Below are 5,995 nucleotides of genomic sequence, written 5' to 3'. Positions count from 1 at the left end.
TGTGGGGAACTCCAGAGAAAAACTGAACCAGAAAGTATATTTATTGTCAACTGGGCTGGAAGGTAGAGAATATTTAGATATAGATGGATATTTCATATCATTGTTTTTTGCTTTTATTTTTAATAGATTAAGTCAGATGAAGCTCTTTGATTCTGAGAGATGAAAGCTCTTAACTTTTTTCCCTCCAGGAGTGTGCATACTGGACAATGGTAACCTAATGTACTAGGAAGAATAATAGGATAGGAGTCAGGAAACTTGGGGTTTATGAACTCAGCTACTTTTTTTAGTGTAAACTTACCATGGCACGTAGCATCTCTGGGTCTCTCTTGCCTGATCTGTAAAATGTAGGACTTGCTCTACATGATAACTAAGATTCCTCTTAGGTCTGTTGGTGCTCATTTACTTACTGGTCACTTTCATGAAATAAAACAAATGCTTGGTATTTTAAAAAATCCATGTTCTCAATGCAGAGTTTATACACACATCTGTGTAATTCAGATGACCTTGATCCTGTGTTACCTTCTCCATAGTTTAGCCTCTTCATGAATACGTTTTGTGACTTAGTGATTTTCAGCAGCTCTTTTTACCATATACTAGGAGAATTTTTTAAAAAAAAATTTCAGAACTAGCTCACATGCAAAGCTTTCCTTGTGATCTCACTGTGGGCAGCCCCACTAGTTGAATATCCTCAACCAGTGCAGGGCCAGGTGGCCAGCCTAGGAGGGACGGCTGTGTCCTGCTGATTGTGAACATTTATCACAGCCCTATATTTTTTCACTTAGCCATATTCTCCTTGGATCACATGCCTGCTCACATGGATTAGTTTACTTAATTTGAGGTTGGTGTTTCTAGTCTCCAGTAATCCAATTTAGAGTAATTTGGTTTTTACCAGTAGGTGAATGGATTGCTCTTTGTGTGCCATTGCTTGCCATTTTGGAAGTTGTAATCAATTTTAATTCAAAGGGAATATGAAATATCAGGATAAAAAATGAGTATGATAAGCAAGCCTCTTCTCAACCTTCAAAATGTTGTGATTTGTGAGGGAGGGAGAGTGCAAACCAGATTGCAGGCAGATTTGTGGGAGATGAGGCTGCTTAATGAACCCTACCCTGCCTACAAAATTTGAGTAATCTCGTTTTTAAAAAGATGAAATACTGATTCTTCTCCCTTCATTCCTAAGACAGGTACTTATTACATAAAACAAGCAGCTGTTACTTTGGAGTATACCAGTGTTAATTCCTTCAGGTAACCTAGTTGCCTTTAGCAATCCTGGTTCAGTTCACCAAGTCAAAAGTGCCTGCATTAAGACCTGGAATGTTCAAACATCATTGTGTCACACTGATTCTGTGCTCAGGATCAAAGACAAACAAGGAAATGGCAGTTATTGATTGGTTTTATATAAAAACCTTGAGTGTCAATGACCTCTGGTATCCTCTGGTTTACTCTGGCCTTCTGGGAGCTGTTTCAAAAATAGACACGTACATGGATATTCAATCTCCACTTAAAAATTTTACAGTGATACATAACTGACTTCCTACTGAAAGAGTTATTTCCTTGAGGAGCGCTGCTCTGTGCTTAGCTATAATCCACGTAGCTTGACCCAAAGTGGTTCATAAAAGAGCATTCAAAATAATAAAGTTTGGCTCCCGTTTGCAGCGGCCGCGGGCGCCCAAAGCAGCGGCAGCGGAGGTGACAAGCGGGGGCCGGGGGTGACCGGCGCCTGAGAGGCGGCCGCGGCGGCGGGAGTCAGGGGGCTGCGTCCATGGGCCCGAGGCGGCCGGGCGGAGGCAGTGCGGGCGGGCGCGGGGCGGCGCGCGCGCTGTGAGGCCCGTCGGCAGCGGCGGCGGCGGCGGCGGCGCGGCAGCCTCGGCGTGTGGCGAGCCGGGCCACGGGAGAGGCAGGGCCGGGCCTGCGGCGGCGGCTGGCCGGGGATGCGGCGGCGGCTGCGCTGAGCCCCGACCCCGCCGGGAGCGCGCGGGCCGGGCCTGCGCCGCCGCCGCCGCCGCCGCCGCCGCGACGACCATGTCGGCGGCCAAGGAGAATCCGTGCAGGAAATTCCAGGCCAACATCTTCAACAAGAGCAAGTGTCAGAATTGCTTCAAGCCCCGAGAGTCGCATCTGCTCAACGACGAAGACCTGACGCAGGCAAAACCCATTTATGGTGGCTGGCTGCTCCTGGCTCCAGATGGAACAGATTTTGACAACCCAATGCATCGGTCTCGGAAATGGCAGCGGCGGTTCTTCATCCTCTATGAGCATGGCCTCCTGCGTTACGCCCTGGATGAGATGCCCACAACCCTCCCACAGGGCACTATCAACATGAACCAGTGCACAGATGTGGTGGATGGGGAGGGCCATACTGGCCAGAAGTTCTCCCTGTGCATCCTGACACCTGAAAAGGAGCATTTCATCAGGGCAGAAACCAAGGAAATCATCAACGGGTGGCTAGAAATGCTAATGGTTTATCCCAGGACCAACAAGCAGAAACAGAAGAAGAAAAGGAAAGTAGAGCCACCCACCCCGCAGGAGCCTGGACCTGCCAAGGTGGCTGTCACCAGCAGCAGCAGCAGCAGCAGCAGCAGCAGCAGCAGCATTCTCAGTGCAGAAAAAGTCCCCACCACCAAATCCACACTCTGGCAGGAAGAAATGAGGGCCAAGGACCAGCCCGATGGGAGCAGCCTGAGCCCAACTCAGAGTCCTAGCCAGAGCCAGCCTCCTGCTGCCAGCTCTTTGCGGGAACCAGGGCTGGAAGGCAAAGAAGAGGAGAGCAGCATGAGTAGTGATCGCATGGACTGTGGCCCCAAAGTGTGGGTGGAGAGTGGCTACTTCTCCCTGGAGAAGACCAAGCAGGACCTGAAGGCTGAGGAGCAGCAGCTGCCCCCGCCACTCTCGCCCCCCAGCCCCAGCACCCCCAACAGGAGATCCCAGGTAATTGAGAAATTTGAGGCCTTAGACATTGAGAAGGCAGAGCACATGGAGACCAATGCCTCGGCAGTGCCCTCCCCATCAAGCGACACTCGCCAGGGCCGCAGCGAGAAGAGGGCATTCCCCAGGAAGCGGGACTTCACCAGTGAAATCCCCACAGCGCCTCTATCGGACACCTCAGCTTCCCCCGTCTCCACACCGAAGAGCCAAGTCACTGGAAAGGAGGTCCACGGAGTCCTCCATGACGCCTGACCTGCTGAATTTCAAGAAAGGCTGGATGACCAAGCAGTACGAGGACAGCCAGTGGAAGAAACAGTGGTTTGTCCTGGCAGATCAGAGCCTGAGGTACTATAGGGATTCCATAGCTGAGGAGGCAGCTGACTTGGATGGGGAAATTGACTTGTCCACATGTTATGACGTCACAGAATATCCAGTCCAGAGGAACTATGGCTTCCAGATACACACAAAGGAGGGCGAGTTCACACTGTCTGCCATGACTTCTGGAATCCGGAGGAACTGGATACAGACCATCATAAAGCACGTTCACCCAACCACTGCCCCAGATGTGACCAGCTCATTGCCTGAGGAAAAGAACAAGAGCAGCACATCTTTTGAGACCTGCTCAAGGCCAAGTGAGAAGCTTGAGACAGAACCAGGGGAGCCAGATCCTGAGCAGAAGAGGAGCCGTGCACGTGAACGAAGGCGGGAGGGCCGCTCCAAGACCTTTGAATGGGCTGAGTTCCGCCCCATCCAGCAGGCCCTGGCTCAGGAAAGGGCCAGCACTGTGGGGCCTGCTGATGCCCATGAACCGGGGCACCTTGAGGTAGAGCCAGGGGAGCTGGAGCGGGAAAGTGCACGGCGGCGGGAAGAATGCCGCAAGCGATTTGGGATGCTGGACACTGCAGATGGACCAGGTGCTGAGGACATGATTCTGCGAATGGAGGTTGATAGGAGCCCAGGGTTGCCAGTGGCCACTGACCTCAAGACACAGAATGTCCATGTGGAGATTGAGCAGCGGTGGCATCAGGTGGAGACCACTCCTCTCCGGGAGGAAAAGCAGGTGCCCATTGCCCCCCTGCACCTGTCCTCCGAGGATAGAAGTGACCGACTCTCCACTCATGAGCTGACATCCCTGCTGGAGAAGGAGCTGGAGCAGAGCCAGAAGGAGGCCTCGGACCTTCTGGAGCAGAACCGGCTCCTACAGGATCAGCTGAGAGTAGCCCTTGGCCGTGAGCAGAGCGCCCCGGAGGGCTATGTGCTCCAGGCCACATGTGAGCGGGGCTTTGCTGCAATGGAGGAAACACACCAGAAGATTGAAGATCTGCAGAGGCAGCACCAGAGGGAGCTGGAGAAGCTGAGGGAAGAGAAAGACCACCTCCTGGCTGAGGAGACTGCCGCCACCATCTCAGCCATTGAAGCCATGAAGAATGCCCACCGGGAGGAGATGGAACGCGAGCTAGAAAAGAGCCAGCGGTCTCAAATCAGCAGCATCAACTCGGACATCGAAGCCCTGAGGCGACAGTACCTGGAGGAGCTGCAGTCGGTGCAGCGGGAGCTAGAGGTCCTCTCAGAGCAGTACTCGCAGAAGTGCCTGGAGAATGCCCACCTGGCCCAGGCCCTGGAGGCCGAGCGGCAGGCCCTGCGGCAGTGCCAGCGTGAGAACCAGGAGCTCAACGCCCACAACCAGGAACTGAATAACCGCCTGGCTGCAGAAATCACACGGTTACGGACACTACTGACCGGGGACGGTGGTGGAGAGGCCTCAGGGTCGCCCCTCACGCAGGGCAAGGATGCCTATGAGCTAGAGGTCTTGTTGCGGGTAAAGGAATCAGAAATACAGTACCTGAAACAGGAGATCAGCTCTCTCAAGGATGAGCTCCAGACAGCACTGCGGGACAAGAAGTATGCCAGTGACAAATACAAAGATATCTACACAGAGCTCAGCATCGCAAAGGCCAAGGCAGACTGCGACATCAGCAAGTTGAAAGAGCAGCTGAAAGCAGCTACAGAAGCCCTGGGTGAAAAGTCCCCCGAGAGCCCTGCTGTGGCAGGATATGACATAATGAAATCTAAAAGCAACCCTGACTTCCTGAAGAAAGACAGATCCTGTGTCACCCGGCAGCTCAGAAGCATTAGGTCCAAGTCTGTAATTGAGCAGGTCTCATGGGATAACTGACTCGCGCCTGCTTCCAGGTCCCCTGTCGTAGTCTGAAGGAAGGCCTGACAGTGCAGGAGCGGCTGAAGCTCTTTGAATCCAGGGACTTGAAGAAAGACTAGCTGCGTCCCACGCAACTTGACACACCCTTCCCAGCTGGAGGCGGCACGACCCAAGCAGCTTCTTGTCCGTACTTTTGTTTGTTGTCATTGTCATCATTAACTGTGGGTATGGATGCGTGAGAGACTGGTGTCTGGGTTGTCCACACACTCCCTGCCGTGCTGACTCTGGCTTCTTGTCCCCGTCACAGCTTTTTTTCCATGGTATCTGAAATTAGTGAAGCTCGAGCAGTGGGGCGGGGAGGGCTGTCCCACGGCGTCGGAGCAGAACGCCCTCCACAGCCCCACCGCACTCACTGTCAGTATTAAGGCTCAGCGGCCTGTTGATAAGCTAGCCCTGTCTCAGAGTGCAGGATGGGGACTTGGCTGCTGTCCCATCTCTGCTGCCCACTGGCCGGGCACCACCAGGCGGGCAGGTCCTGTTGGGCAGAGAGGAGCCACCTGGATGGTCGGGTTTTATAGAGGTGCCTCCCCTGCCTGGTTGCTGGAGGAAGAGGCCCTGCGGGCTGTGCAGCCTGCATGCGCTGCCTTTTGGCCTGGGAGGAGGACAGCATTTGGTATTTGTTCCACCAATGCAGCTTAGAACCACGCCCCAGATGACCCTGGCAAACCTTTCACAACCTGGAAAATGTTGGAAGCAACCATTCCTATTTTTGTTTGTTTTTTATTAAATCTTGCACAAAAAATAATAAAGTTTGATCATAAATTGTGCTAAGGCATTCAGAAAAATTTAAAACACTATTGAAATATGGCATCTGTTATTATTCTTACTATTAATATGTACTCTGGTTTCTAA

General features: G+C 52.5%; 1 pseudogene; it reads left to right on the top strand.

Annotated features, from left to right (window-relative positions):
* The first annotated feature begins 2,011 nt into the window (after positions 1–2,011).
* Positions 2,012–5,637, top strand: LOC143389290 (myosin phosphatase Rho-interacting protein-like; annotated as a pseudogene).
* Positions 5,638–5,995: the final 358 nt, after the last annotated feature.

Source organism: Callospermophilus lateralis, unplaced genomic scaffold (genome assembly GCF_048772815.1).
Source record: "Callospermophilus lateralis isolate mCalLat2 unplaced genomic scaffold, mCalLat2.hap1 Scaffold_530, whole genome shotgun sequence".
Lineage (NCBI taxonomy): Eukaryota > Metazoa > Chordata > Mammalia > Rodentia > Sciuridae > Callospermophilus > Callospermophilus lateralis.
The sequence above is the reverse complement of the archived record's forward strand: the minus strand, read 5'-3'. Positions and strand labels throughout refer to the sequence as shown.